A 10,522-nucleotide genomic window follows, 5' to 3' on the forward strand; every position below is an offset into this window, starting at 1 on the left:
CCTCCCTTTGCTGACTCTCTTTTTGGACTCAGTTCACTTACACCCAAGTGAATAAACAGCCTTGTTGCCCACACTAAGCCTGTTCAGATGGTCTTCTAGACGGACACACGTGACAGTAAATAAATCACAATGAGTCTTAGGTGATGCAGACCTTCTTGATGATATCCAGAAGTTTGATCAGGCCAAGAGATGCAAACAGCTTTGATTGTTGGGCATTCCACCTCCTGCATATCTACTTTACTCAGAAGAGCCACCAGTTATGTTCAAAGGGAAGTCTTTGAACATAAGACTTGGTAATGAAGTAAGGGAGGGTCTCTCATCCACTCGCTTTGGCCAAACTAAATAAATCCTTCTCTGCTCCTAAGTGCTGATGTGTCAGTGTTTGGCTTACTGAACATCAGGTACATGAATCTAAACATTGGGTTTCAATAACACATGTAGGTTATTACAGGAATCCACAAAAGGGACCTTCAAGTTGCATCCTGTGTGTGTTTCTTTGGCCTTTATGACATGCTTTGGAAACACATTAGTCTTATCTGGAGAGCGTGTTAAAACCTTAATCACTGGACCCCATTTTTACATTTATGACTGAGTAGGTCTACGGAGGGACCTGAGAATTTGCATTTATCACTGGTTCCCAGGTGACACAGCAGTTTGGGGCACCATGCTTGCAGAACCACTCCAGAGACCTCTAAATTGGTAGTTCAACCTTAGCTGCATTTAGAAACACTGGGAAAATATGTGTATGTGTAACCAGCTCACATTTAATTGTGACATTTTGAAATTGTACAAGTATTTTGACATCTGCCCCCCATATTTAGTCTCTTAAAATGACGGGAAAACACCAACCAATCACAGGTTTAATTAGTTTAAAAAGTTTACCCGTTCAGTTCCTCTTTGTAGCACCTAATATTCCTCTGAAACATGAAACAGACCCAGCAGTGTCCAATAGTAAATTTCTACCCCACACCCCGCAACAGAGTTGAAAAGTTCAGGCTCTCTGAGCATTGTGTTGCAGCGGCACTTTTCCAGAATTGGTACCTCCGCCGAGTTGGGGGAGTTTAAATGTAGCAGTGAAAATAGCTTTTTCTCCTTCAAAGGGAAGAAAGAAAATCACTCCTTAAAACCCAGACGGTCTGAAGATCTGGCTGTGAGGTCTTTCTTCCTGTCCCATCTCTTCAGACCTTTTTTTTTTTTTTTTTTTGGCAGTGGAGCAAGAGGGACTAAAACCTAACTTGAGTTACAAGAAACAACACAGTGATGGCTATAAAGGGAGTGATCAGGAGCAACTGGGACACTTTACCTCCCACATCCAATGTTTGTGCTTCACAGAAAAACAACAAAGATAACAAATCCACAAAATGCAACAGCTGGAATTACAAATTTCATTCACCCAAGGGTGGTAGAAGGCAGGAAAGAAAGGTGGGAAGGTAAATGGCACAGGGAGAAAAACAAAATAGTCAAATCTGTCCAGTCATAGGGACTGGCAAATGCTAAAAAAAAATAGCTGTAGAAAAAAGAAAAAAAAAAAAAACACTGAAAAAACGGTGGTCCTTTCAACTCTCAGTGATGTTAAAAATCCACACACTGGTGTCAGGAAGATTCTGCCTTATGTGCACCAGAGATAAAAAATTCCAATTCCTCAGATAGGGGTTATGCAGAGGGCCCTTGGCAGAATGAATCGTGCCTTCCCTGGCAGGGGGAGGTGAACTGGGAAAAAAGCTGCCACAGCCTCCTTCCAATCCCACCCATCCCCTTAATGGCAGGTGACTCAGACCTGCAGCCTTCAGTTTAGGTGGAGATATATGTGGTGAAGGGAACTTCTCTGCAGAGGTTGAGCTGCTCAAGGCAGACTGCAGGTGAGACTGTCTTGTGGAAGAGCCTGTTGCTTAAGAAGACCACCAAGGAGGAGAGATGCAACTCGAAGAGGTATGTTTTGCTGGGGATCTTTGCCTTATTGCACTGATAATGAACAAAGGAAAGAGGATAGAGAAAAGACAGTCATGGATAATATAGGATGACTGCATTGCTGTGAGAAAAGCCAACGGCAAACCAAACCTAAAGTAGTAAAGCGAGTTCCTCTCTAAGTTAGACAACCGCTGGTACATTTCAATTCCTTTATTGAACCAACCATATTTGAAGCAGTAGAATGAGTCAAGACGAGAAAAACGCTGGAGAGTAACCAGCTGACCAACAAGATGGGTGGGAAAGAGACTCACAGACATTCCCTGAATGGGGAAAAGAGCCTGCAGCAAAAGAGTGGAGAGCATGGCAGCAGTTATTTTGTGGACACTAGGGAATGGGTGAGGCTTCCTCCCTGATGCTTCAAATGCCAGGTCAGCTGTATCTTGGAATCAAATGGCATTCACAACTTTGCTAGGCATGAACAAGGGGAGCACCCAAAAAGCCCTGGAAATTTATATGAGGAAAAATTCCAGCCATGACCAAGCATCTCCACACAGTGATGGATCATAAGTAATTCACTCTGTTACTCACTGAAGCCCAGGAATAAACACTCGATAAAGCAACAGTAGACTGAACCAGAGCACTCCATCATCCCAAATGCAACACTGGAAAATTCTACTACACTTGCTGGCTCATTCTCTTGCTCCCACTCTATATTCTGGGGTATTCTCTGTGCCAGGACACTGCTTGCCCTTCTTCCACGCTGTTCTTCTCTTTTGCTGGATTGGAGCATCTAGCTGGAGATGGTACAAATACCCCAGATGGAGTCTTTGACTCCCCTGGGAAGGTCCTGGAGAAAGGTTTTGACACTGTCAGCCATGTCTTCACTACCCAAACTATCAACTGTGCAGAGGAGATAGAAGTGCCCCCAAATCTCTCTTCATGAAGGACCCCGCAGCTCTGCCACCACAGCTCCAGCCTGGCCCCTCACCCACCACCACAGGCCCAGTTGACTCCTCTGTGCCAAGCAGCCCGCTCCACCGGGGCGCTCCCAGGGCTGGGGTGCTCTGCCCACACTGGCCATGCCTGGGCTGCAGACATGGGGAGATTTTCTTAAATGCAATTCTCTACCCCATTTCAAACTGATTAAATCGGAATCTTGTAGGTGGTACTCAGGCACTGGGTTTTGCAATTCACCCCAAGTGGTCCTTCCATGCATTAAAGTTGAGAAGCACTGCTCTAAATTTGTTTTGACCCCGTGGAAAGGTTTCCAACTGATTTCTTACGAAAATAGTAGTAGAAGCCTCTTCTTTAGTTTGTACCAATAAGGTTATAAGGTTGGCCTCTGCCTGACTGGAGGGTGGGGCCATACAAAAAACTGCTCCACCCCCAGTTATCTTTGGCCCCAAGGCTGGCCAATGGTTCCACTGGTTTCAGCTTCCTTCTCCTCTGCCTTGGGATTTTAGAGCCCACAGCTTCCAGCATGACCTGCTAGTTGCTGTCAAGGAGATGACGTTAACCCCGTTATGTGCCATTTGCTTCTCAGTCTCTCCTCCTTGGGACTATCAGGGATCCTAGAGATGGAGTAGAAATTGTAAATAAAAGTTTCCATCCAGACCAGTGCCTCTCAGACTTGAAGGTACATACAAATCACCTGGCAAGCCTGTTAAAAAGAAGATTCTGATACTGTGGGACTAGGGTAGGGCCTGAGAGCCTGCATTTCATCTTATTATTAGTATTATTATCTTTTTAAAATTTTATTTTTCATCCTCAATGTGTCACAACAAGCCTGTATTTCTAACAAGCTCCCAGGTGGTGGAGAGCTGTTAGTCTGAGGGCCAACCTTGGAGAAACGAGTACCAAATATCTTCTTTCCCCCATCAACATTAAAGATTGTTAAGAACCAGACAGGGCACAGTGGCTCACACCTATAATCCCAGCACTTTGGAAGGCCAAGGTGGGTGGATCACTTGAGCTCAGGAGTTCAAGACCAGCCTGGGCAACATGGCGAAACCTCATCTCTACATAAAATACAAAAATTAGCCAGGCATAGGGGCACATGTCTGTAGTCCCAACTATTGGAGGGGCTAAGCTGGGAGGATGGCTTGGGCCCAGTAGGTCAAGGCTGCAGTAAGCTGCGATTGCACCACTGCACTCCAGCCTGGGCAACAGAGTGAGACCCTATCTCAAAAAAAAAAAAAAAAAAAAAGGATTGTTAGTGGGAACCAGGGGATGTGAAAGGACTGGACCTATAAACGTAGCCCAAGGTAGAGAAAGAGTGGTGCTGCTTTCCTCTCAGTTGGTTAAGCATGGGTGACAGAGGCATGATTGGCGGTTCCAGCAGGAACTTCTGGTGAGATTTCATCTCCTGTGGATAGGTTTGCCTTGAGAACAAGGTGAGGGACATTGGGGATAGGAGGCCAGAAAAGAGGGTGTGAACCAGAGCAGGGAGAGGCTTTGGTGTCATGCTTCAGAGTTCTGAAGTTTCTTGTTTGTGACAGAGAAATGCCAATGAGCTTAAAGCTTGGAGTGGGCAAGCTTTTTTTTTTTTTTTTTTTTTTTTCTTCCTGAGGTGGAGTTTCACTCTTGTCACCCAGGCTGGAGTGCAGTCGTGCAATCTCGGCTCACTGCAACCTCCACCTCCCGACCCGAGTTCAAGCAATTCCCCTGTCTCAGCCTCCCAAGTAGCTGGGATTACAGGCACCTGCCACCGTGCCCACCTAAGTTTTGTATTTTTAGTAGAGATGGAGTTTCACCATGTTGACCAGGCTGGTCTCGAACTTCTAACCTCAGGTGATCTGCCCATCTTGGCCTCCCAAAGTGCTGGGATTACAGGTGTGAGCCACTGCGCCTGGCCCAAACTATTTTTAAAAAGTTATTATTGTGCTGGGCTCTGTGGTGCCACTGTAGTCAGGTAGCACTCAGAAGCTACTCAGAGGCTGAGGCAGGAGGAGCTCTTGAACTCAGGAGTCCGAAACCAGCCTGGGTAACATAGTAGGACCCTGTCTTTACAAAAAAATTTACAGAAAAAGAAAAGCTCATATTATTGTATCCACGGTCAACTCTGAAAGCCTTTTTATTGTTAGCATTTAAGCAACTGCTTAATGAGAAAGTGAGAAAGAGCTATACCATCTTATATGTGATCAAAATGCTTTGTTTCTTCCAGCCAGCATAACTCTTGAACCAGTTTTTATAGTGAGGAGACCAAATAACCTTTTGACAAAAAAGAAAGGAAAACCCCCAAAGCATTGGCAAGTCATTTCCAAGTAGGCATTTCTGGTCAGATTTCAAGCAGGGTCACCTAGAACTATCTCTAGGCAGCAGAGCAATTCTGGTGTCTGCAGATACCTCAAGACCTTGGCCTTTGTTCATTGCTCATCTATCCTGAGGCATCGGGAAATCCATACCACAGAGAACTCTATGTAGGTGAGGAGCATAAGAAAGCTCTCAGTCAAATTTCAAGCCTCGGTCAGCATCAAAAACTCCACACTGGGGAGAACCTCCAGTGAGTGCGGGTAAGCCTTCTCCCTCCACTCCACCCCTGCTGCTCACCCAACAATGCAGTCACTCAGAGGAGGCTATACCTGTTCAGGTTATAGGAAGTCTTTAGAGTGGATTTCAGGCCTTAGGAAAGGTCAGAAATCATGCACTGGAGTGAAATTCTATGTGTGTAGTGAAGGTGGGAAAATGTTCATTCATTCTGAGTTCTGTTCTTGGTGCCCACCAGCAAATCCCCCTGAGGAGAAGCACTCAGTGCAGTGACTGTGGGAAAGCCTTCCTCTGGGTCAGAGGTCTCCTCTCACATCACAGAACCACAGTGGGGAGAAGCCTGCAGGGAGAGTGGCAAAGCCATAACCCACTGCTATCTTAGGGTTTCTCCCAGTGTGGATTCCTTGTCAGGTTTCTGCTCCAGCTGAGGCTTTCCCACACGCCCCACATTCACATGTTTCTCTCCAGTGTGGTCGCTGATGCAGGCACAGCTTCTGGTGCCCACTTCAGCTTTTCCCATAGTCAATGCCCCTCAAAGGGCTTCTCCAGCCCTGCCCTGAGTTGCACCATGAGGCCCCTTGCCCTATTGAACACTCCCTGATGTAGACTCTTCGATGAGCAGCAAGGGCTGAGCTCCAGGTTGAAACTTTCCCATGCTCATTACATACATAGGATTTTTCTTCAGTGTGCACTTGCTGATGTTGCCTAAGATCTGAAATCTGGCTGAAAGATTTTCCACAGCTGGGCAAATCTTCCTGGGGAGTCTAACCCCAGAATGTCTCCTTTGGTGGGCCATAAGGGATAGAGCTCAGAGTGAAGGCCTTCCCACACTCACATTGACAGAACCTTACCCCACTGAATTCTCTCTCGATGATGAAAAGCTGAATACAGAGGGAACTCTACCACATTCATCATATTTATGGCTTTCCGTTCTGTGGAAACCTTGTGATGTTTAATTAAGTTGGAGCTGGAACTGAATCTTTGTCCAAATCTCTTATATTTCTGGCCTCCCTAACTTGTGGAGGATTTTTGTTTTTAATCCTTAGTTGTTTTCATATGAGATCTCTTGCTACTTATATTCTTTCCTAAAGGATTTTCCCGTATCTTTTCTAAGTTGTTTTTCATTTCACAGGCTGCTCCAGATTCAAACATCTGTTTTTCCCCTGATATTAATGTCAGTGAATTTATCATCATATTCTGAACCAGAATCAACATCTTGCTCTGAGTTCTGTCCTAACCCTCTGCCAATAATAGAAAAGGCAAACACCAGAGACATATAGTAAAGTTACTAGAACACTAGTGGGGCCCTTTGAGAGAGTAAGTCAGAGACCATTCTGAGACTCGGTGCCGAGAAGATGGAATGAATGGAATATGTCTTGAGAGCACACCAAGGAGATGGGGTCAGCAAACCAACTACAAGGAATCGAACTCTTGGGTAGCAAACAAGGGAAGGCTAGCAAGTGATGAGGGAAAGCCAAGATAGGAACTCTCACAGTAGAGAACTGTGCGGGGAGGAAAACTCTGTTTTATCTTCCTGATGAGAAAGCTTACTTTGACAACTGCCCTTCCCACCCCCTTTCTAAAGTTCCCCAGCAAAAGAGGGGCCGTTGCTAATTGGATGAGTCAGAGTCCCAGACGTCACCTGGCCAACCTTATTTAGTAGACATGATAAATGTTGGTTTTAAAGCTGGGACCCTTGTTGCCCTCTCTTTGTGTGACTTTGTTCTTCTACTATGGGACAGGGCAGAGGGTAAAAGCCTGAGATTTGGTTGCAGCCTCCAGAGGGCAGTAGAAGTCTTACTTGAGTCTGATTGAAAAAGCAGGACAGCCTACACTGAGCTTCATGGCTTCTTGGTATGATTATTAATGGCAGACCCTTTCATTCACTCATTTTTATTCTACAGAGTTTCCCAGTTTGGACAATAAAGTATGGTCATCTGAGAGCCATGTCATTAAACTGATCTTCAGCAGGGGGCCTGAATTAGGGAAACAGGTGACAACTCAGTTAACGATGAGACACAGTTGGTAAGTTCCATTTCCTAACGGGCTACTGTTCTTTGCATGGATCTCCTTTGGGAATTCAGCACGGAAGAAGTGGGACTGGCAGAGCAGGAGTCAGTCTTCCTGGATCCTTGGTCAGAATATTTCGTTTCTAATACAGGACAAGAGGAGTGATTCTCTGTTGGACTGGGAGGCCCAATAATTAAATTGGGGCAAGGGATGGAAATAAGAACATTCAAGGCCAGGCGTGGTGGCTCATGCCTGTAATCCCAGCACTTTGGGAGGCTGAGGCAGGTGGATCACCTGAACACAAGAATTCGAGACAAGCATGGCCAACATGGTGAAACCCCGCCTCTACTAAAAATACAAAAATTAGCTATTCGGGAGGCTGAGGCAGGAGAATCACTTGAACCTGGGAGGCGGAGGTTGCAGTGAGCCTAGATTGCACCACTGTACTCCAGCCTGGGAGGCAGAGTGAGACTCTGTCTCAGAAAAAAAAAAAAAAAAAAAAAAAAAAAAAAAAAAAAAAATTCAAAAGGAATACAGTCTTTGAAAGAATGAGAAACAATGCTTTCAATGGGGAGAGGCTAGAGGCCATGAAGAGGGAGCTATCTCTGTGTCCTAAACCAGAACCCTCTGCATGTGAGGTGGGCCCAGAAAAGATGAAGGAGACTCTAGAAAGAACTAGTGTGCCTACGGGTATAAGCCTACTAAGTCTCCCTGTTCCTGATTTTTCCACTCAATTTTTACTGCACCAAAGAGCAGACAAGGAGGAATATAGGAGAGAAAGCATGGGACATAAAAGACACTAATATAGTCTTACAGAGTCCGAGTCTATCCTTAATCACAATGTATGCAAACATGTTATGTTTCCTTATTAAAAGGAAGTAGGGAGACAGAGAAGAAGGGGGGAGACTTTTTACAAGAGACTTACCTATAATAAAACCAAACAATAGAAAAGGTTGAAAAGAAAGGAAAGGAAAAGGGTATACCAAGCAAGTTCTAACAAGAGAAAAAGCTGTGTAGAATTATTAATATGAGACAAAACAGGCTCTAAGGCTAAGCCTTTAATGGCCATAGAATGGAATATTTCTTATTGATAAAAAATGAACAATCAATCCCTAAGTTGTTGAACAATATCCATGTCAGGAAACCTAGAAGTTACTCTTTTTTTTTTTTCTGTTTTTTTTTTTTTTTTTTTTTTTTTTTTTTTGAGTTGGAGTTTCACTCTTGTTGCCCAGGCTGGAGTGCAATGGCACAATCTCGGCTCACTGCAACCTCCTCTGCCTCCTGAGTTCAAGCGATTCTCCTGCCTCAGCCTCCCAAATAACTGAGATTACAGACATGCACCACCATGCCTGGCTAATTTTGTATTTTTAGTAGAGATGAGGTTTCACCATGTTGGCCAGGCTGATCTCCTGACCTCAAGTGATCCACCTGCCTTGGCCTCCCAAAGTGCTGGGATTATAGGCCTGAACCACCGTACCCAGTCTAGAAGTTGCTCTTAATTCTCCACCCTCTCACATCTAAAACATTAGCAATTCCAGTTTATTTTTCTTCCAAAATACATTGTAAATCCACCCATTTCTTTCCGTCTCCACAGCACCTCACCCCTGGTCCTGGCCACCATCTTTTCTCAAATGTACTCCTGCAATGCTGCCCTAATTAGCCTCCTGACACTGAAATTAATCTCCCCCCAGCAACTTCAAATTGGTTAACCTGGCCAACATGGTCTTCAGCAGGCAGGCCTCTGCCCAACTCTGACTGCACCTCTGACATTGTGACTGTCATCCAGGCACAGTGGCCTCCCTTCTGTCACCTGATCAGCCTAATCAGTTACATCTTGAGCCTTTGCAGCAACTTTTCCCTCTGCATATAATGCTCCTCTTTCACACCTTCAGGGGTATAGCAGTCCTTTAAAATTCAATTTTTAGTCTAAATGGCGCCCTCTAAGAGAGGAGGGTGAAAATTTTCAATACTTGTTAATATAGGAGCTTAAGAATTACTGTAATTGTCTTCCAACCTATTTGTTACCTTTATAAATAAACATCTGATGACATAGACTACTAACATTAATCTGTGAAATGTTGAATTATGATGAAAACAGAGAACTGAGAGGCTGGGCACGGTGGCTAATGCCTGTAATCCCAGCACTTTAGGAAACTGAGGCGGGAAGATTACTTGAGGCCAGAAGTTTGAGACCAGTCTGGGCAACATAGTGAGACCCCTGTCTCTACAAAAAAAAAAAAATACAAAAATCAGCTGGACATGATGGCACACGCCTATAGTCCTAGCTACTCAGAAAGCTGAGGAGGGAAGACGGCTTGAGCCCAGGAGGTGGAAGATGCAGTAAGCGATGATTGCACCACTGTACTCCAGCCTGGGTAACAGAGTGAGACCCTGTCTCAGAGACAGTGAGAGCAAATGGGGGTCGGGGGGAACACTAAGGATTCTCCTTCAAATAGTACAATTTATTTCTTTTTTGTTTTTTTGAGACGGAGTCTCGCTCTGTCGCCTACGCTGTAGTGCAGTGGTGCGATCTCAGCTCACTGCAACCTCTGCTTCCCGCGTTCAAGCAATTCTCCTGCCTCCCAAGTAGCCTCCCAGGTAGCTGGGATTACAGGCATGAGCCACCCACACCCGGCTAAATTTTGAATAAAACAAGTATAGTTACTTGTTTTACCTCCACTAGATGGCGCTTCTATCCTGGTGTATCCTGTTCGTGACTCTTTCAGAACCCTGGACAGTGCCTGGTGCACAGTAAATGTTCAGTAACTATTGAATGATTGGTCATAAACTTACATACACCCTGAACCTATCAGCACAGCTTTAAAATATATAAGGCAATTGGTCTACAAAACGATATAGACGAGTGTGAGACCAACCCACACCCCTTAGAAACATACTAGGAAAACCCAAAACAACAAAGAACTGTTTAAATGCAAAAGTAGAATGAGTGCTTTTACCATCTGTATTTCTGAATTATTTTTTCACAATTAATATGTATTACTTTGATAAATGAGATTACATTTTGCTTTATGTTCCCTTCTCAAATTGTAAAGTCTTTTAATATGGTTCTACAGAACTCATCAAACCTGTTCAGGGGTGTTAAGTGCACACCAAGATT

General features: G+C 44.6%; 1 pseudogene; it reads right to left on the reverse strand.

Moving 5' to 3' along the window:
- Nucleotides 1-1,838: 1,838 nt before the first annotated feature.
- Nucleotides 1,839-2,785, reverse strand: LOC126949361 (etoposide-induced protein 2.4-like; annotated as a pseudogene).
- Nucleotides 2,786-10,522: the final 7,737 nt, after the last annotated feature.

This window comes from Macaca thibetana, chromosome 2 (assembly GCF_024542745.1).
Source record: "Macaca thibetana thibetana isolate TM-01 chromosome 2, ASM2454274v1, whole genome shotgun sequence".
NCBI classification, from domain to species: domain Eukaryota; kingdom Metazoa; phylum Chordata; class Mammalia; order Primates; family Cercopithecidae; genus Macaca; species Macaca thibetana.